This window comes from Haliaeetus albicilla, chromosome 21 (assembly GCF_947461875.1).
Source record: "Haliaeetus albicilla chromosome 21, bHalAlb1.1, whole genome shotgun sequence".
Lineage (NCBI taxonomy): Eukaryota > Metazoa > Chordata > Aves > Accipitriformes > Accipitridae > Haliaeetus > Haliaeetus albicilla.
Window position 1 is genome coordinate 15648117 of NC_091503.1, and position 22015 is coordinate 15670131.

The 22015-nt window shown below is 44.1% G+C and overlaps 1 long non-coding RNA gene across 1 annotated transcript; it reads left to right on the forward strand.

Annotated features, from left to right (window-relative positions):
- Positions 1-9384: 9384 nt before the first annotated feature.
- LOC138690265 (uncharacterized) lies at positions 9385-12380 on the forward strand. Its single transcript, XR_011329066.1, has 3 exons — positions 9385-9833; positions 10354-10471; positions 12116-12380. It is a non-coding gene; the product is annotated as an uncharacterized lncRNA (long non-coding RNA).
- The last annotated feature ends 9635 nt before the right edge of the window (positions 12381-22015 follow it).

Genomic DNA, 22015 nt, shown 5'->3' on the forward strand with positions numbered 1-22015 from the left:
TAACACACTGATGTTTTCAGTTGTTGCTAAGTAGTGTTTAGACTAAGTCAAGGATTTTTCAGCTTCTCATGTCCAGCCAGCAAGAAGGCTGGAGGGGCACAAGAATTCGGGAGGGGACACAGCCAGGACAGCTGACCCAAACCAGCCAAAGGGGTATTCCATACCATGTGACGTCATGCCCAGTATATAAACTGGGGGGAGTTGGCCAGGACGGGCAGATCTCTGCTCGGGAACTAACTGGGCATGGGTCAGTGAGTGGTGAGCAATTGCATTGTGCATCACTTGTATATTCCAATTCTTTTATTATTACTGTCATTTTATTATTGTTATTATCAACTTTATTATTGTCTCCCTTTCTGTTCTATTAAACTGTTCTTTTATCTCAAGCCATGAGTTCTAGTTTTGTTTTTTTTTATTCTCTCCCCCATCCCACTGGGTGGCGGGGAGGGAGTGAGCAAGCGGCTGCGTGGTGCTTCATTGCTGGCTGGGGTTAAACCGCGACACAGATGAAGTGGTGTTAAGAGTTGGTATTTGTTTCATGTGTGATAAGCATGCAGAAGACTTGGGGCAGAAATTACAGTAAAAATGAAGATTTTTTTTCAGTGCATAGAAATGTTTTGTGTTGTTTTAATTTGAAAATTATTACAAATACAAGGTCACAAGTTTAATCACTTTCTTTTCCTTCTTTTTTTTGAGGGTAGTAATATTATTTCCCTGTTTTCTATTGCATGAAGTTATCCTACCATTACATAAACTGTCATGTGGTTTTGCATCACCCTGCAGCAAAACTAACCATGGACCAGAAAAATAAAATCAGGAACTGTGTGAAGGAAGGAAGTGTTGTGGGAAGAAAGACACTTATTACACCTGACTGAGCATCAAATGTAGGCTCAGTGGTCAGAGCAGGAAGGAAGTCCTCTGGAGCTTCTTTTCCCCAAGCAGTTCAAATTCCTTTCTCACTGCCGTCTCTGCAAGGTGCGATGGAGAGAAGTGTCACTGCTTGGTGCAACATGGCTTGCATTTGCGGGGCTCAGGGCAGCACCCCTGGCATGGAGTGGCCAGGACACTCCTTGACCAAAGTCTTCTCTGATCCACTGTGACTCTGAGACGTAGAGATCACTATTATGTATGTGTGTGGTTTTTTAATCCAAAGTGCTTTAAGTGCCAGAGATGGTTGTGTCAGACTCCTCGGCTGGTGCCTGTGTGACAGGCATGTCATCTGTCCCCTGGGACAAGGCGGGAGGCCGCAAGGCTTGCTAGGACTCTGCTGGGGCTTGTCCTGGGAGGGAAGAGCTGAATACGATGGCATCTGTGGCCACAATGTCTGTCTGCACTGTTCCCCCATCACTTGTGCTCAGATTTCCTCTGGGAGGGAGGGAATTGATTTACTCCAGAAGGAATGAACTGTCACACAGCGCTGCAGAAGGCAGTGGAAACAAGTTGGGGAGAGAGAAAAGATAATCCCAGCTCAAATCTTTACCTTAATTGTACCCTGGGCAGCAATCTCCACAGTAGAAGAGAGCATTGGTCTCTACTCTTACTGTGACCGTGGGCCACATGACACACAAAGGGCTCTTAAAACATATAAATTGTAGCATATGATTGCTACCCCAAGTGATCGGTCCCTGCAGAAGAAGAGAGCAAGGCCTAATGGCCCCTGTCCAGTCATGCCAATACCAGAGTGTTTCTTTTCCTCAGCTCATTTGCCACATGCGGGAATAGGCTCGTCCATTGATGCTTTGGGGTTTGCGCTTTTTCCTATGCTGAAAGGGTGTGGATCATTGCAGAAACCAGCTGCTTTCTGCCTCTGGGCAGTGGAGAGTGTGGTAAGACAGGGCACTTGTGGCTGACATTTGCAGACCCAATCCCCACCCCTAACTCTGGTGTCAGGGGACCGATCCCTGCAGTAAAAGAGCATGTAAAGGAGGAAGGACCCTTCCCAACCTTTGTCTTCTTTGTAGCTGTATAAACTCTGTAGCATTCAGCAACGTGCTGGGCTCATGAAGGTTTCCAAAGCCTTCAAACCTGATCACAGTTATAAGTCAGGGAACCGATTTGTGTTGTAAAAGAGCTTGCAGAGAATTTCCTCTTCTCAGCACAAATTCTCTCACTATGTCTGTAGGCCTTGCATATTGCAAGAAGTAGTTGTGCTTCTGACATTTTATATTCTCCAAGCTATAACTATAATCCCAACACAAACCCTAATGATATTCACAGACGGGATGTGAACCCCCCCCTCCCTAAAGGAGCACATAATTTTACCTCTGCTAACATCAGCTGTCCTTACATTGTTGGAAGCCCTACAATGATGTGTGCCTCATCAAAGTGAACTACAGAAGCCAAGCCCACCCCATCCCCTGTGCCTGCCGATAGCCAAGGGATCATTCCCTATGGGAAAAGAGAACCTATGGCCTTGGTCACAGCACCACCAGTCCTTTTCCTAGCATTTCGTGCCCTCTAGAATAGACTGGCCTCTAGAAAGTGTCACTGTCCTCACCCTCATTCCAATCCCAGCTGTATCCTTAATTGTGGCAAGAGGACCACAACAAAAACGAAAAGAAGAAATTGGTCCCTTATACCATCTTTCTGCCTAATTCTGGGGGCTCTGTAGAATCCAGAAGGAAACTGAGCATTAGAATATATCTTTACCATAAACCCAAATCCTACCACCAGCCCTCCTTGTACTCCAGGAGCCAATAACCACAGTGAAAGGGAATTTGATACCTACAAACATCATTCTTCTCCCTAAAGCTGTGGTTCCTGATGTACTCTGTAGCGAACTGGCGTCTTCAAGCTGTTGCTAGGTATATTGTCTTTGTGGATGGCATCAGGCAGAGATCCTGGGGCAAACAGGTGTGGAGGGGCTAATTCCTGACCACTCAAGCCTAGCAAGCTCTGGACTGTCCACAGTCTCCGTGCATAGCAGCTGAAACATTAAAACACACACGCTCGCACCTATATACACTCATATACATGGTGTTTCCTCTGTTCGAAATGCATATATTAATGACATGGCTTTTCTTCCAGCCTTCAGAGAGGGCTTTTTGTAATAGGAAAGGCATGCCATTCCCTCTCCCTAAGAAGAAAGGTTCAGGGAGCAAAGTGTGCTGATGTAGAGTTGAAGGAGTTTCTCCTCTGGAGGCAGTCAAATTTCTTGCTTTCCAAGTGCTGTCTCTTTGCAGACCCTGGGAGATGCTGTCCTCTTGAGATGGCTGAGTTTCCTTTTGGATGTTCACTCCCAAAGGGAGCTAACATACATATAGGATGTGTAATCAGTGGAGCCGTGCAAAACAAGGAGTGCCCCGATTTGCCAGTGCAGACACATTAGGCAGCTACTACCTTAATTACCTACTGGGTGTCTCAGTTTAGCCGATGTGACAATTTCCCAGTGATAGCAATTATCTTTCCAGGCTGTGATTCACTTTTTGGTGGGTTTATCAAACCCTCCTAGACAAAATATGCACAAGCACATCTTGCTCATCCTCCACAACCAGGCTTCTCCTACCGACAGGTTAGCAGGCATCCTGGTGTAGTTGGCAACATTGGAAATATTTTTCATCCTTGCTGCAGCAATGCGATGATGGAGAGCATACTTTAGACTTGTTCTTGGTACCATTTTCTTGATCTGATTTCATACATATTTTAGTGGAAAATGGTACAAACCAAACATAGGACTAAAGCATAGCCCTTAAAAAATACGGAGAGATGCAGACAGACAAGGTTATGAACATTGTATTTTATTTTTTTTTACTTTGTCTCATTCCTGAAGCTGCCTTCAGTAATTTCTGTAAGAAAATACTATTATTAGTTTTAGTAGTATTACAGTAACATTCAGCTAATGATTTTTAGGAAATGGTTACAGAGATATCTATTTGTCTGTATGTGTGTATGTGAAAGAGAAATATGCCATTTATATAAAACATCCTGTCCATAGCTGTATCCAGTTAGTATTGGAAGACTGTTTATAGACTCAGTTGTACTCTGTTGGTGCTAAAATTGATTTCTTGGCTGACTTATTTTGCAATAGGATAAACCCACTAATGGTGCACCTAAATAAAATTGAATTTTAACAAATTGAAGGACTTTTATTTTACCTTGGATGATAATTTATTGACACAAATAGAACTCCTTAATTAAATTTGGCATAGCCAGGTCTGCTGAGGACACATTAAACCCTTTTGCCATGTGATTTTAGTGCTTTTTTTAAATTTTAGACCATCCTGATATTCCTAGATTAAAATGTGTTTATTACAGCTGTACAGGCAGTCAATTATTTTGACTATGCAGTTCCTAAGGATCCCACATGGATTTAGCATAGATCTTCTGTGAAGAAGGACTATTAATTTATAATTTCTCATTAAATACATCAGAGATTGAAATCCATTGTTGCTATTCTGGAAATAGATATCCTAGCTCAGGGGTACCTAGCCTGCAATCTGTAAAAATAGAAGGAAAGTGAGGAGGACAGACTTACATTTATCACCATCTCTCAAAGTTCAAATCTCAATAAAGCTGGGAAAGTTTAGGGGGAAAAAAAATAGCTGCAGCACCACCAGTGCTCTTAGGGAAGCTGAAGACTCGGGGCATCACCTACACCTCTACAGATATCACCTCACCTAGAGGAGAAGCCAAGGACGTGGTCCTGTCCTCTGCAGAACACAGAGCAGAGTGATAATCCTTGTAACATGGGGCCCTGGATCTGTCCAGGACACCAGAGTTGGTCCTTGTGATCTTCTGCTTTGTAGAGTGCAGTGGAAGCTTGAATCAGAAAGTAAATGTCCATAAATGTCCTTAAATTTCCACTAAAGCTTGAACCAGAACTAAATGGCCATAAGTCAGTTTACACATCAAAGAATAAGGTTGACATGACTGACGGTCTGCTCTGCAGGACAAACCTAAGAGGTCTCTACCAGCACCCTGGATCTCCAGCAGTGAGTAGTGCCAACTCCCTGCCCCAGCACTCCTTGAAGTGCTGTCACTGTCGCCAAACAAGCAGATGAAATGCTAAGAGCCCTTCTAATGAAAGATTAGCAGATGTCTGCTTGCTCACTAATAGGCCCGCAAGATCAAGGAAGGGAAAGAAAGCTTTAAAATTGAATTATTCATTTCGTACTGGGACAAGAAGAGAGGGTTTAAACTCTGAATTTTTTTATTGTGCTTCACTCAAAATAATGACACAGTTCTTCTTGATTCCTGTATCCATATCATGTTTAGATCTTATGTTCTTGTATTATACAAGAACACATTGGTACTACGCCCAGATATTTACATTCAGAATAAACACATAGAGAAAAAAATGCAGCTAAAACCAGCCATGAAACAAAGATACATGCAATATCAGAGTACACCTATCAGATTTCAGTTAAGGTTTCTCTCTTCCTAATTTTGCAAACATGTTGCTAAATGGTTTCCAAACAATGAAATATCTGGTTTTGTCTCTTTGTGGAAAAAACCAAATCAAAACAAAACAACAGTGGCTTTGCTGCAGCTTGACTCAGAGAATCGCCTCCTTGGTTTTAAGGGATATTGCCCAAGCAGGCTAGACAGTTTGAAAACCTTCTCTGGGTTAAATAGCACAGTAGGATTTGGGACTGTACTGAAATGGCACAGGTTTATTCACACATAAATACCTTGGGGGTCACTGGTTACTGCCATCTTTGGCCAGTAGCATCCTCTCTTGCTTTTTCCCAGTTTATAACTTCATTTTGAAGTCTGTCAGCCAGATAGTTTTTCTGCTGTTCACCAGCTTTCCTTTAGTAATACAGCAGGCAGAAACCATCAAGCAGCTCAAAACAACCTCCTTAGGTCTTCAGAATAAAGCTATTAGCCAAGGAAAAGCACAACTTCCTCCCTCCTTTACCCATCTGGTGCCTGCTCTGCAGGGGTGAAAACTGCCAGCGCGTAACAGGCTGACAGGGTATTAAGAGGGTGGCCTTCTTTATGAGGGAATTCGTATTTGTATGACTTTAAGAATTTCTTCTTCCCTTAGTTTCTACTGTATTATGAAATGGGCTATGTACATGTGTTTGGCAACAGAGACGAGGGAAAAGGAGGCAGGGGTGAGGAATGAAACCATAAACAAGCCAGCCCAAGACAGTCCCTTGTTGTGAGCCTTCCTACTTTGACACATGCTCGTATTTTTTAGAGTACAGCACATTGAATTTGACTGTTTTGGCTGCTCTTGCTCCTGGTTCTTGGCTCCTGTCCTGGCTTCTGGAGTTCCAGGAAGAGTCCATCCCCTGCCAAGCTCACAGGCACAGCCCAGGGGAGCTCATCAGCATCGTCTGCCCTCTGAAAAGCTAGTCTTCTGCCGGGCACATGGGGGGAATCGGGTCTCAGGTGAGGTGGCAGGGCTGCCGACTCCCACTGGGAGTGTCAAGGAAGTTGGTGGCACAAAACAGATATGGAAAGCCAAGGCTGATGCTCAATCCCTTGTTTAAAAAAGAATGAACTATTAAAGAACTTCATAAGGTGGGGTGGGGGAGCCCAAACCAACACATTCTTTCCCAAACAGGTATAATACAAAGTTCTGGAAAATTTCTGAAGATATCTCAGCTATAATACCTAGAACAGAAATTCTTAACTGTCTGCTGGCACTCAATGGGTAAATAGTAATTGTTGTCTGCTTGTTGGCCTTTTCTTCCCTCTCTTTCAGATCTGTCTGCTCACCTGATTCTCTCTGTGGCCTGTTAACTCTGAAACTTACTGTTGTCATTCAGGTCCAGCTAGAGTGTTGTGTCCTGTGGGACACTGCACTTTGAGAAGAGCAAAGACTGACTGAAGACAGTCCAGGGACCCGCAATGAGATATGTCTTCTGAAGAAAGATTGAACTAACAGGAATTGAGGACTATATCATAATTGCCTTCAAGAATGTAAAAGGCTACTGTGAGGGGAAGGAAATAGAGTCACAAAACCACAGAATTGCTGAGATTGGCAGGGACCTCTGGAGATCATCTAATCCAAGCACCTGTTAGAAGTATGGTCAGCTAAAGCAGGTTCCTCAGGGCCATGTCCTGTTGGATTTTGAATATCTCCAAGGATGGAGACACCACAACCTCTCTGGAAAACCTGTGCCAGTGTTCAATCACCCTTAGAAAGGTTTTGTTCTTACACTTAAATGGAATTTCCTGTATTTCAGTTTGTTCCCATTTCTTCTTGTCCTGTCACTGGGCACAACTGAGAAGAGTTTGGGTCTGTCTTCTTTACTACTTCCCATTAGGTATTTATAAACATGGAGAAGATCCCTCTGAGCTTTCTCTTCTCTAGGTTGAACAGGCCCATCTCTCTCAGCCTGTCCTCACATGTCAGATGCTCCAACCCCTTAATCATCTTTGCAGCCCATCACTGGACTTGCTTCAGGATGTCCACATCTCTCTTTTACTGGGAAGGCCAGACCTGGACGGAGCACTCCAGATATGTCTCACCAGGGCTGAGCAGAGGTGAAGGATCACCTCCCTCGACCTGCTGCCAATGCTTTTCCTAATGCAGACCACAAGGCTTTTGGCTTTCTTTTCTGCAAAGTCGCATTGCTGGCTCATGGTCATCTTGGTGTCCACCAGGACCCCCAGGTCCTTTCCTGCAAAGTTGCTTTTCATCCAGTCAGTCCCCAGCCTCTGCTGGTGCACGGGGTTATTACTTCCCAGGGGCAGGATTTTGCTCTTCCTTCTGTTGAACTTCATGAGATACCTGTCAGCCCATTTCTCCAACGTGTTGAGATCCCTCTGCATGGCAGCACAACCCTCTGGTGTATCAGCTGCTTCTTTCAGTTTTGTGTCATCTGCAGACTTGCTGAAGGTGCACTCTGTCCCAGTGTTGAGGTGATTAATGAAGAAGTTAAATAGTCCAGGCCCTTGCATCGGCCCCTGGGGCTCAGCACTGGTGACTGGCCTCCAGTTGTATTTCATGCCTCTGGTTGCAATCCTTTGAGCCTGGCAGTTCAGCCAGTTTTCAATTCATCTCACTGTCCACTTCTCTAGCCTGTACTTTATCAGTTCTTCATCATGTAATCTATTTGTCAGCTCCGTAGTGGATAGGACAAGAAGTCATAGCCATAAACTGCAGCAAGAGAGATTAATATTAGACAAAAGAAAAAAGCTTCTCAATGTTGGTGACAGTGAAGCACTGGGACAGGCTTTGTGACAAGATGGTAGCTGGAATAGATTAAGTTTATCTCCAGACTTTTTGTCTTTGATCCTTAATAAGATTTTCAGAAGCATCAACTGTGTGTATTTATCCCTCAGAATGAGGTAAAGTGGGACTTGATTAACTGAGTGCTCCCAGTGACTGCCCAGGAAATGGGTGAGGGGTAAAAAAGTGGAAAGAGAGTTTCAGTTTAGTGCAGATCTATACCCTGAGGTGGGATCTACCTCAGCCCACCCTGACATCATTCAGGTGTCTGGAGCTCAGGCTGAGACCCCTTGCTCTACAGAATTACTTTTTTAATTCAGACGTAAAATATTCCCATATGCTGTGAGCATCTTGGTTAGCTATTAGTGCGTTTCAGCATAGCAACAATTGCTGTTTATTTGCCAGATTAAATACTATCACATGAGTTTAAAAAAAGAGGAAAATACAAATAACCATTATGGCTTATGCTCCTGCAGAGAGGGATAGAGGCTGGGGCTTGGGAATAAAATCCCTTTCTTTTTTCCTCACATAGAAGCAGGAATGCCTGTACCTCTAGCCCAGATGATGAAGCAATTGTCAGCAGCAGGAGAAACTGGAGGGTGCAGATTGCCCTGCAGTCAAGGGATGTACTGCTGGTGCCTATAAATAGAAAACCTCTCTCTCTAGGAGCACCAGTGCAGCTGATAAGGTGGATATAAACAAACCCAGAGCACAGGGGTGCAGCTGAATGTGATGAAGGCAAGCATGTAAGTCCAGCTGGCTTCAGTCTACACCTTCATGCCTGTCATTTACCTCCTTCCTATGCTTGCAGGACAGGGGTCCCTTCTTCAAACTTAATGGGTTTCCCAGACTGTGAATATAGCATGGTTTCTGCACGAGCCTACTGGAAGATGAGTCCACATAGCCGGTATCTCTGCTTACTTTGCAATAGCTTCCCTTGAGCTGCATGTTTCACACAACTCTTCTGGGCTCACCCTCTTATTCCTTTAAACCTTTGTCCAGGTCCAGGAATAAGATAAGCACAGAAACTGCAGAACTGTCTTCCCTCTCTGATTCCTGTCTGAGATAAATGGGCATCTGAGCAGTCTCCGATGAGGCCAACAGGTTGTGAAAAGAGGCAGGAAGAGACACTGCTCAATTAAAAAAATGTAGACAAACACATTGTTCAGTTTGTTATGCAATTTCTTCTTAGAAGGGGAAACAGAGTTAGATGTGCTGATCTGGAGACACACTGGTGGGGTGGTGGTGCAGGAAAAGATGGCACAGGCTGAGGTTTTCTCCTTAGCTCTGACCCAGAGTTTTGGTGTAAGATGGGACTTGCATGTTCAAGGCTTTGGTTCTGCATGTGAGAGAAAGCTATGGCAGACTCTGTTAGGGGAGTCTGAATCAGAAGTGATTCATAGCTTGTGAGGTACTCAGATACTTCATATGAGTGCCATAAATGACTTGAAAAGCAACAAAAGTGAAATATAATGCTGGATGAAAGGGAAAGGACAACGTTGTGATCCACCCACTTTTCAGGCCAGAAGAGACCATTATGGCAATTCAGTCAGACTTCTCCCATAGTACAGACTTCAGGACTTCGCTGAACTAATTCCTACTTCAGAGCAAGAGCTGTGATCGAACTAGAGCACGTATTTCAAGAGAAACTGGCCAACTTGATCTTAGAGGGAGAGTGTAATAGGAGAATCCACTACTGCCCTTGGTAAGCTGTTCCTTCTCTATTAAATATAAGTTACTTGTTCTTATTTGTCTTGGTTTGGCTCCTGACAGCCTGACTTATTTCATGCTGGCTAGAGGGACACACTGTTATCCTAACTCTGTTCCCTGGGCACGGGAGTCTGAGCATCACTAAAGGCACTGCATAGATTTTTCACTTATTAAGCTAACTAACTCCCTTGAGCCCTAAAGCCATGGGTGAACCAGGAGAACTATGAGCACTCTCTAACTCTTGATTCTGGGCAAGTGCCTGGGCTGTGACCTGATTTCAGATGGAGGTGCACACAGCCTGCCCCTGCCACCACTCTCTGTGCTCTGATTCTGCACCGGAAAAGTCCAGGTGAACAGACTGGGCAGAAAGCCTCTTCATCTGTCTCCCCATGGGAGATGGGAAGCGGATGAGGACCCTATGGTGTACCACAGGACGTGTACCTGAGGTGGGCTAGGTGGATGCACAGAATATCCCAGCCTAATGAATGCTCAGCAACCTGTGAACATTTTTTCAGGCTCATCGCTGAACCCTCTCTAGAATTTCAGCCTTGCCCTGTGGACCCCATCTCCAGATGCACTATCCCAAGGCCGGTCATGCTGATGCTGAGCACAGCAGTAATGAAACTTCCTGAGGTAAAATGACAAGCAAATGTTCTGCAGTTTTCTCTCCAGATTTGATTTTGACTTCATTTGAATGAATGCCTAATTGCTTGCCTATAGTGAAAACTTAATGTGTTGATTTTCCAAAGGCTACAGAGCAGCACTTGGAGAACAATCAGTCAGATGTTTTGTCACATCCCAGGCAGCCCTAGCAGCATTTGCCTGAAATGAAATGTAACATCTCTACATTGCAGGCAATATTTTTGCTGATAATGCTTCTGCATATCTTGCTAAACAAAAATAGATTCCTCTCTTTTGGTTTAGACATCAGTTAAAAGCAAAACCAAAACCCCACTTGCATTAAGATGACACAGTACCGAACTGGAAGCTGAAGTTGTCCTCCACATTTGACTGCGGTCACATCAGGTCCCAGACTTGATCCTGAGCCATCTGCTAATTGCTGCGGTTTTACAATTGTATATCCCAAAGCTAATTTAGTTTGGAAGAAGCTGTTGGAACAAGGATTCATCCTTGGAAATCACATAGCATCTCTGTTAATGGGTACTGCAGATTGCTAAGCTGCTCCAGCCTGCTTTGCCACAGGATAAACTCAGATAGCATCCTGCCTTTTAAAGACTTCTTACACCCTGGGGTGTTGAGTAGCTTTGGAGGATGCTGCAAGCTAAGGGAAGCCTTGAGGCCATCTGGCCTTAATACCGGACTCAAGGGCTGTAGAGACACTGAATGTGTGGGCATGATGGGCAAGTCCCCCAGAGCACCTGGGAACTCCATATCAGAGCATGCCAGCAATTTGCCTGCCAGCATGTGGGAACTGCTTTGTCAGGCAGTTATGGGGCACACAGCGCGTGGGATGCAAGGTGGGCCATGCTCCAGAGGTTCCTCTGGTCCGCAGCTGCCAAAGCCCAAACTGCAGCACTGCTCTGCACCCCGAACCACTGCCAGGCACGCTAGGAAAAGGCAGAGGCTAAATGCAGAGCACGTTCAGACCAAAGTGGGATATTCAGATTACTGAAAGCCTGCGTGTGTCCCGTTGAATGCAGCAGCGGCAACAGCACAAAACAGTCCTCGTGCTGCTGTAGCAGCCTCCTCGGGGGCCTTTGTCCTAGACACGGGTCTGTCACGGGTATTAGAAACATCAGGCTAAACAAAACGTGATGGGAAGATAGGCACTGATGTGTCATCATCTTCTGCTGTTATAACCAGTGCTCTTATGATCTCCATTACTCTGCTGCCCCATTTGACTCAGTCTTTTAAGGTACTTGTCCTCACGACACCCCGGTGAGGTAAGGGAAGCGCTGCAGATAGGCACAGACACCATGTCTGTGTTAATAATAGTAACAAACATTCCCAGAGCTGTCTGGTGCCCCCAAGGCCAGAGGCACCATGTGGGCTGTGACGGCTAACAGGGTCACCCCTGAATGGGACCGTGAGTTAGTAGGCACAGTCTGTGGCATGAACTATGTCCACGGGGCAGGCCACAGTCCCCCAGTCCCCGTTCCCCTGCCCCATGCATGAGACACCATGACATGGTCAGGCTCTGAGACTAGACTCTGCAGGCTTCACCCCCAGGTTAGCAGTTTCTGGTTAAGTGGGTGCTGCATCTGCTTTTGCAGCCCATAAAAGATGACGTCTTTGATGCTTTTGCTATTTCCCCAGGCCCAGGGGGAAGGGGACAGCTGCCTCCTTTGGGCTGGAGCCAGCAGAGGCACGGCTGGCCATGTCAGATCAATCCCATCCCAGCAGAGAAGAGGGATGCCACCTTGGGAGACTAGAAGTCTCTGACCCTTTCTGGTCAGGTACAAGCAGCGTGGGGTCAGCAGGTAGGTTGGGGGGGGGGGGTGGAAGCTGTCAGACAAACTGCTCCCTCACAACTGCTCTGTGGGGCATCGTCACAAAATAGGTCCTCTCCTTAGCTGGCCACGGTCACCTCAGACTCATACCTTCTACAAGGCTGTGGGTTTTCTTCCTCTTCCCTCAGCGCCACTTAACTGGTCTCAGGATGAGGTTGTGATGGAGTCAGGCTGTCTTTCCTGGAAGAGGTCACTGTGCTCTTGCTGTTTGCAGCCTGTGCTGTACAGACAGGGAATATAGTGCCTACTGTCGCTGTCAGAGCCCAACCAGCAAGCAGAGGCTGCTTTCAGAGGAGCACAGGTTGCTCTGTGCAAGGCTGCTGCCTGACTGCACCCAACCATGTGGCCCACCATCATTGGGAAAGTGTATGACAGAGGAAGAAACTTAACCTGCTTCAGTCTGGCTGCTGTACTCGAGCTGCTCACATGGGTAAGGCGAGGTGCCAGAAACAGGCAAGGTGGGACCTGTGTTCATCACGCAGCCTCCTCAGGGCAGGGGTCTGTCTTTTCTTCATTTGTCTGCAAAGCACATAGCTGTGGCCTTCTGTAAATAATGCATAACATGCACAGTCATATTTTCTACATGTCCCTTCCCGCACAGATGGCTTCAATGGGTAAATGTCATTGCTGATCATTAAAAGACAACAAACTCTTCAATTACCAAAATAAAAAGTGGTATATTGTTGGGTCTTACAGTGAGTAGGATCCTACATGTTTGGGTTTTTTTCCCCGTGTATGCACCTTCAGCAAATTGATTTGATAAAACCCAGTTCCAGACATCACCTTATTTCAAGTTCAGTTACCTAGGAAACTGCAGCATACTGCTGGGACGAGCTGCCCGCTCCTGCTCCTGTTGGAGCTCTTGCACGTATCAGCTCTTCCTTCAGGAAGAGCAGAATGCTGCTGATGCCGACTTCTAGCTTTTTTATGCAGATACAGGCTGTGCATTCGTGTGACGAAAGGCACACAGTTACAAATGCCCGTGGGAGGGAGACACACATACTATCCACACCTACGTCTGCGTATTAAAAATTGCTCATTTAACTATGAGATGTTGCAGCTATCTATAGCATACAAATGTATAGATGTATGCACTAGCTGTGAGTGCATATGCATGTGTACACATACCCCTACACAGTGTGGCTGGTGTGTATGTGTGTGCTTATACATGGAGGTGCTGCTTCTCGTGAAAATTATCAGGGCTTCCACAAAATGGTAGTTTTATTTGAGGATCTGAGGTAACGTGGTCTGGCTGTTTTTCCTAGAACTGATTTGTGGAAAGTGAGTTCATCTACTTTGAGACAACAAGGCCTTTGCACTCTCTGCTCTGCATTTTCTGAAAAATCAGGCCCTTGAAGAGCAGCTCTAGCACATCACAGTGGTATTTGCAAAATAGTTGGATGGTAAGAAGCCCAAGCCACACAGTTATTTTGTGAAATGCTAGATTTTACAAGATTACTGTAATATGTCCACAAGAGCAGCATGCCTCTCAGGTGTGAGGTACTCAGCTGCACAGTGGCCGAGGGACGTGGGAGGCTCAGGTGCCGAGCTGAAGGTGGAAGAGTGTAAGTGAACAGCTGGATAGGGGAATCCCATTTCCTTCCTTGCACCGGGGCCCGGGAGCTACACCTCACCATGGGGATGCAAACACATACCTAGTGAACTCGTCTACTCTTGTTTAGCACAGGTAACACTGGCTGGAGCTAGTTCTTATTTAGTAGACAGCCCTGTCAACGAGAAACACCCTTTTCCCTGTGCCGTCATTCAGCAATTTTCCAGAGATAGCGGGTGGTTTTAATGTTTTCTTTTACAGGAATGTGGAGCCCAGTGTGCATCTCACAGATGGGAAAATAAAATCTGCTGTGCATATCTCTCTGTTTGCTCTGTGCCGTAACTCATGTAGCCATCTGCACATACCAACAGCCCTTTACCCTGTCTTTCACCAACTACAAATACTGTGACTGCTCTGGTAGAAAGGAAAAAATATCTTGAGGAGGTTGAAATGGTCAGAGAGGCTGCCCTGAGGTGCCATGGTAGGAGATCTGTTGCCTGAGGCACAGTCTATCCTGATGGATTTTGGGGCACAATATACATCTTGCATTATTTGCAGAAGACCATCATTACCTGTTCCTTTTGCTATCCTGTATGGGAACTCAGTGAGTAACAGGGACAGCAAACTCACAGAAAAAACGGGAGGTGAAATTCTTCTGCCCCTCTCCCCCATCTCCATAACCTGCAACTCTGGCGTAAGGAGCAGCAAAATAACTCCAGTGTATGGGCTAGAGCAGTGGCCTACAAACACCCCCCCCGCCAGGAGCAGGGCTGTGTCTGGCTTTTCCTCCAAGATCTACCTCTCCTTCAGACCTGTCTGGCTAGAGACGTAGCTCACCATCAGAGATGCTAGTGTAGCAAGCATCAAAACTGTTGAACCATGCTATATTGCTAGTCAAAAAATTACCAAAGAGGTCTAACTGTCCAGCAGAAAGAACCCAAACACTGAGTCATGCCTTGTAGAATACATACGTTTGATACATATATACAGAATGTATGCAGTACACTTTATAATCCATTGCATTGTGTTCTTGCTAATTGACTACAAAACACATGTTTTCCATCAGCAAGTATCCTGATTAGGCATTTGTCAGATGCACACTTGCCATGTCAGAGCTATTGGGGTTTGCAAGTAACTTCTTGACCTATTTAATTTGTGCACATCTAGATAGACAGCTAGGCAGATAGTCAGGTAGATACTTGAAAGTCCAGTCCAGTGACTGAGAAACCATTATATTCATCAACCTGTCAGCACTGGCATTACTGACATTTATTTGGCATTACTCAGTCTAATACAGAGTCCTGTAGTTCTTCATAGTTCCTCTGTTAACTGTTGCACGTAATTTTTATAATAAAATCTTGGCTCATCTCTATAATGCATACTGTGTATGTCTATGTGTGTATACATACATACATACATACAAAGACCTCTCCCTCTCTATATATATTTATAACCATACATTACACTCAGAAGACCCTCTATATATGTTTCAAACTCATAAGCAGCTAATGTGGAAATGATAGACACAGGTTTTCTTTCATCCACTACCTCCAGCGTGAAGTAGTGCATTTTTAACAGCACTGAATGATGCTGAGGGAGAGAGCAACAGCCTATCCAGATTAAAATCTCTGCAATGCATCTTTCACTTCCTGGGGCAACGATTCATGCAGCTGGGGACCTACTTTTATGAATAGATGTTTGGAGAAGGGATTTGGCTATAGCAATTGCCTGGGACTCTTTTCTGGAAACTTTTATGTGTGTCAGACATTTCAACTGAGTTTATGTGTTGTTCTGCATAGCAGCATCTCTGGAAAGGTTTGCTTGCCTGGCTACCTGTAAGTCACTGATCTTTGTAGTGCACCTATATCCTGGAGGATATTATGTTTGCTTGGGTGCGTTTCTCATTTGAAATACTGAAAACGATGAATAGAGAAGCTTTGGCAACAGCCAAACTTGTGATAATTGTCTGAGCTGTAAAAGCTGCTGGGGCCTCACAGAGATGGTGGCAGCAGATGCATCTGTGCCTGTGTTACCCTGCTTCCCCAACATCCCCAAAGCTTGACTGCTTTTTTTGACAACATTACAAAAGCAGTGTAGAAAGGGAAAGAAATACAGTTAGAGTAAAGCATTTACTTGGAGAACTGATTCAAGGTATGGATGCTGCTAAAAAAACAGAGGGCTGTAACATCTAGAAATGCTTTTTTCTCTCCAGCTGATATTTTTCATGTCCTGTGCCATACAATATGTCACCCTGTACATCTCCTCTGTCAGGAAACCTCTGCAGGCAACAGAAAAAGGCCCCAAACTGCAGCACCCCAGATCCACAGACCCATTGACTTTACTTAGAAGAACCAAGAGCATGAAGGGAAAGTGGAGATTCCATCCCTTCCCCTCAGCTGGGGTCAGAGTTGGCTCCTTGAGCTACTGGGTGTCTCTGCAAATCTCCAGTCAGTGGCCCAGCCTCACCACAAGCAGAGACTCAGGCTCCATCCTTGGTCTGGAACTGCTGGTGTTACCGGTGAAATTGGTCCTGCCACCTCGAGGCCACCTGACCCTTTCCACACTGAACTCCTGTTTTCATTTCTTTATAACTTAGCCTGAGCTTAATACATTTTTTGGAAGATGACCATATGATGACCTCACAAGTCCAGACCTGGCTTCTCCGTTTTAAGAGCAATGCACTTCAATTGAAATAGGAGCAGGGCAGGGTCACCAGTGGAAACAGAGGGAGCGGACTGGCTGTCTTCAGAGAGAAGACTGAATTTGTCTTGTTTAGCCTAGCAATGAAAAAGCTGACAAAAGCTAGAACTGCTATCTGCAAATACCTCAGAGAGAGAAAAGAGTTTCTTAAAAAAGTCAGTTTAGCATGATAGCAAATGGTTTTTAAATGTCTGGGAGTCAGTCTAGACTGGAAATGAGAAGCTCTTTCTACTATCAAAGTAATGTGGTCCTCACACAGGCTTCCATGGGGTGTCATGAAGCCAGAATAACCCAATTAGCTTTAAGGTGAACCGTGAGGAACTGATGAAAGGGAGACTACAAAGCCATTGCCTGCAAGTGCAAGACCCTGGAATGCATGATCTAGGAGGTCCCTTCCAGGGCTGCATTTCTAAGATGGGAACTACAATTTGAACACAATAAGTGAATACTGAAGTTGTAGAAATCTCATCTTGGGTGTTCAAAATTACTTAATTCACAAGCAGGACTTTACTGCCTCTACTACTTTTCCCTAGCAGTGCTGTGGAAATTAATGTATCATTGCTTTAACTCTGCTCAAGTATTAAGGTGAAAGCATATTTGAAACATCCAGGAGAAAATTAAATAATCTTCTGTTTGGTGTTTTGTCATATGTGCTGCATATTTTATTTTCCTTCAAAGAAATATTGAATAATGGTGTATTGGACAACACTTATTTTGAGAATATAGTGTGTCACCATGTCATTGAAGCCTGTATTTTAACATAAAGATACAGTTTCTAACTTTTCCTCAACTTTTCTGACTTTTGAGTGCTTGAGTTTTCAGTCTTAAGGTTCTAGCATAGAGAGGTGTTTGACTGTAGTAATGCTGAGGTGGCTGCAAGAATGGTCAATTGAAACAGATTTTCATCAGTGGTGCTGTGCCACTAAGATAATAGAAAGTTTGTACAGTGGTAGGTAATAAAAACGAAGAATAAAAAAAGAGTTGATTTCTAGTCAAATTACAACTGGACTGGTTTGAGCTGTGTTTTACTAAATCCACTTGCAAGAGTTGGATAACACTAAGAGAAGACAGGGAATTTCAGCACTGATAACGTTCTTATTCCTAAAACCAATTATTTTCAAACATGTCACCTACACTAGCTCTCAGTGAGGATTAACTACATGACAGGCTTGAACTTTTAAAAGCAAGTGAGTTTTAAATTGTGAAAGAGCAGGGGGGAAAAGGTGAGACTAATTTTTACCCTACAGAAACATGTAAAGTTTTTCAGTGCATCGTCATTCAAAGTCTTCTTGCCATAGTTATAATGAAAATTATTACCTTTCTTTTCTTGAGTCCCTAGAAAGAAACACTTTGTGATTGGATCCTGTAGCGTAATTTTTAATTAATCATTTATCATAAAAATAGTTTATTGAAAATTAATCTCCCCCATCTAACCCAGGAGTATTTTTCTGTGAATTGCTTTGCAAGCAGTTAAGTATATTTGTACTTCAAACTCTATGGACCAACACTAGTTGAATGCTACATTTGTGTTGTCTGACTGGATGGGATCAGCACCAAGAGCTAGGTGTCTTGTCTGACTCTTTGCGATAGTCAAATCAAAATACAATTTCAGTAAATATTCATGGACAGTGTGTAAAAATGTTTCACTGTACTCTCCCAGAAGTATATTTCTGAGTATTTTCAGAGAATGTATCTTGTAATTCTCACACTCCCTACATCCTCCTAGGTTGAGAGGCATGCTGCTGTTGCACTGCTTCTCTACAGAAGAGAGGCTTTCATCCTCAGCGCTGGCACAAAATGAACACTGCAATTGGGGATTTGTGGGAATGTTGCCTATACTTTTCTAACTGCATGTGGATTTGCATCAAGTGTGAAATGATTTAGCCCCAAAGCAAATACTTACAGAAGTGGGAAGCTGATTGTTATTCAGGATTTGATTTGCTATAGGAAGTGCAACCCCAGCAAAATTTCCACTGATGGGATATGTGTTACCAGGTCACCAATTTCCCACACAGGCCACCAATATGATAGACCTCCAAAGTCAGGAGAACCAAAGGGGTCAATAAATGTACTCACCCAAGATAGGTAGGAGAACATCAGGATTTCAGTGTGACCTAGGTTGGCAGAGTTTCCATTTATATGTGTTGATGTTCACTTTTTAAAAATTTTGGGCTAAGCTCTAACTTGAGACTTCAGTAAACCCCTGGAAAGCCAGCAGTGCCCAAACAGTGGCTTCGCTGGTGGTTAAGGACAGATGGCCCGCAGTTCTCAGAGGTGTCACATAAATACTCGCCTTTGGTTGGAGACATTAATGAGGGAGGTATTTCCAGGATGGAAAAGGATATCCGGACTGTGAAAATTTAATCCTGAAAAATGGAAGAAGAGGACTGAAAAGAAGATAATCATAAGTTTCAGCATTTAAACTTCAGTAGAATAAGATGCGATCTGTAGGAGAGGCAGTCTGTGTCATACCTAAGGTTTTTGGGTGGTTTTTTTCTTCACAGAGGTATTCAACCTGGCCACTCTTGGCCAGATAATATTGGACAAGATGGGCAACACACTGGCTTCAGCGCAGCAGCTGGAGCTGCTTCCCCAGGGCATGGGGGCTCAGACACAGCATCGGATGGCAGCAATTTAATGCCTATTACCAGGCATAAGGCGAACAACGGGAGTTGATCCTGTGCATTAGTCCACAGCAACTATGAGATTAATTACATTAGTTTAAATGTCACTGAAGGAAGTTTGGCTGACATATGCAAACTCATTAAGCTACTTTAGTCCTAGCACTCTAGGAAAAGGTAGTGATTTCAGCAGTCTCAAATAGGATGGGGAGTCCTCACTGTGTGAGACAAAAGAGAGAAGACCATGCACAGCTCCTCAGGCCAGAAGACAATAGGGAAGTCCTGTCTTTCAGGTGGAAGAATGAACTATGCAGTCTTTCCCTTTCCGTAGCACCTCTGCTTAGCCAAAGCAATAAACAACAGCATGAGGCTTGAGGGACTAGGTGGGCACAGGGACTAGGCTGGTGCACCTCATCCCCCAGTTTCATTCCTCGCAGAAAAAGGCATTTTCAGGTAGAGATGGCTGAAATAACTTTGGTCAAAAAAGGAGCAGGTGGGAGATGTTTTTCTTCCATTAAGAAGAATCATAACACTATATCTCCTGTCTTTGTCAAAGAAAATTAGAAACCTCCCCCAAAGAGATTTTTCTTTTGCTAAAATAATGCTCTAGGGTTTTTTGCTTTTTTTTTGCTTTTTTTTTTTAATGGGGTGGGGTATTTTGCATTGAAAGTAATGATTTTTTTTTAGAAGAAAAGATTTCTGTTCCTTGCAAAACCACTTTTTAACTGGTTTCATCCATAGATATGAATTAGATATTAAAAATAGTCAGAGAAATTTTGATCCTGCCAACTGTCAAGCATACTGCTAACAAAAACATTTTAGCTTTATTATGAATTTTTAAACACACCGATAGCTCTCCTAACCTTGTAGAGGTGGCCTGAATGCTGCAAGTTAAGTGTGTGCTCACCATCTACTTGGTGGTGAGCCCAGGTTTTCAGGGTTGTAGAACTGAACTGACAGTTCAGAAAATGAAGTCTTTCTTCCTTGATCTTTTTTATTTTTAGCTGACAAGTGTACTGATGGCCAGTTTCATCTGATTTGACACAAATGGTCATTTCAGTTGGCAATCATCCACCCAAATACATGTCACCCTTGGCTAATGACCTGGCCTCATCGATAATCTTGTGACATCTTTTCCACATTGTATATGACATGTGCCTGTGAGCTTCCTGCAATAACCCCTTCATGTTTTTAAATCCCAGACTGCCAAATGCCTGGCTCCAAAATGTCATTTCTTCCTCACAAGTACACACCAGCTGCTGAGCAAGCTTCCTGTGATGCTCCCTCCATCTTAGCCCTAGGGGCTGGTAGGAAGGGACATGTAAAATGCCACGGGAGGAGCATCTGCCCTCTGTTTCCATCCATCCCACCATGCCAGGCCACAGCCTGAAGGGGCTGGAGCCAGTGAGTGGCATGTCCTTCCCTCAGCCTTCCCCTAGACCTGAGATGGAGGGATGCTGCATTGCAGCACTGTAGACTGGGAAGGGAGACCTCTTTGCACCTATATTTTTTAAGGGATCTTGATAATAATTATTAATGGTCCCTAATAATTCTAGATCCTTGTTTTCTCTACATCTATAATGACTGGGCATCTATAGTTTTGCCTGATCACTTCTGAGGCGGAAGTTTAGCCTTTCATATGCACTAAAGCCTTAAAACCTGAGCCAGAGTCCCCTGTAATCCATGGTTGCCTGATCAGACTCAGGGTTATATGGCATGCAGGATGCCATCAGCTACTACAGAAGTAAGTGGTGGACAAGATGTTTGCAAGATAAATTCTTGCATCTCCATGCAAGACTTTCCCATCACTATTTGGAAGACACTTTCCAGCCTGATATTTCAGTGAAATTCCTCTACCCAGTGTACATTTGTTTCCATCAGAGGGCTATTTGCCCAATAAATTAAACAGTCGATAAATGCAGTGGCCATAAATCTTCTCCATCACTAATTACCTTAAAAACGAGGAGACTGCTATTCTGGCTCCTTGGTTTCATCTGCTAGTTGTAGCAGCAGTAGCTGATCTGGCTAATAATCCCAGTAGGCTGTCTTCAACTATGGCCCATTGCAGTGTCATGGGGAGAGAGAATATGAAAATCAGGCATGTGTAGAGTAATTTTTCTCATGAAAGAACATGTTAATATCAAACAGTGAGAAGCTGTGGGACTTGCTAACCTGGATGTTGCATACCTTTCCTCGACTGAGGTTGTTTTGCCATTGTGGAGAAATGCCCTCTGGGAGCCGCCGCTGTGTGACTGCTAACACTTGACAGTCATTCCTTTACGTGAGCTGTGGGGAATCTCCATCACTGTGCAGCCATCTGAACCTCATTTCTGTGAGATCCCAAAGGCCTTTGTTTATTATTAGCCTCATTTATCTCTCTCATGACTGATTTTGAATATAAGGAAAGTGGATCCTATTAAAAAATTCATGTGTTACTATCTAGGACACAGAGTCAAGTGTGGAGTAACCCATATTTTGTCGTCATACTATTAAATAACAAGAATTAATTTACTTTACACCAACTAGCTAAGCACAGCCAAACTAAATTTTAACATGTGGCAGAGTGCTGACATCTGCTAGATTAAAGATGTCATATGTCGATCCAGGATATTTTATGAAAAAGCTTAGTGTGTTGTTTCTGACATCACTAATTACCTTGCTGTTCTGCTAGGGGAACATCTCCAGTTTGTGGACTCCTCTCTGAACTGTTGATCCTAACAGTGCAGCCCAAAGCATAGATGACCTAGAAGTCCTGCCTACATTTCTACGGTGTGTATGCCTGTGTGGGAGGGAGTAGTGTTTGGAAAAGGAACAAGATTGCACATCCCATCAA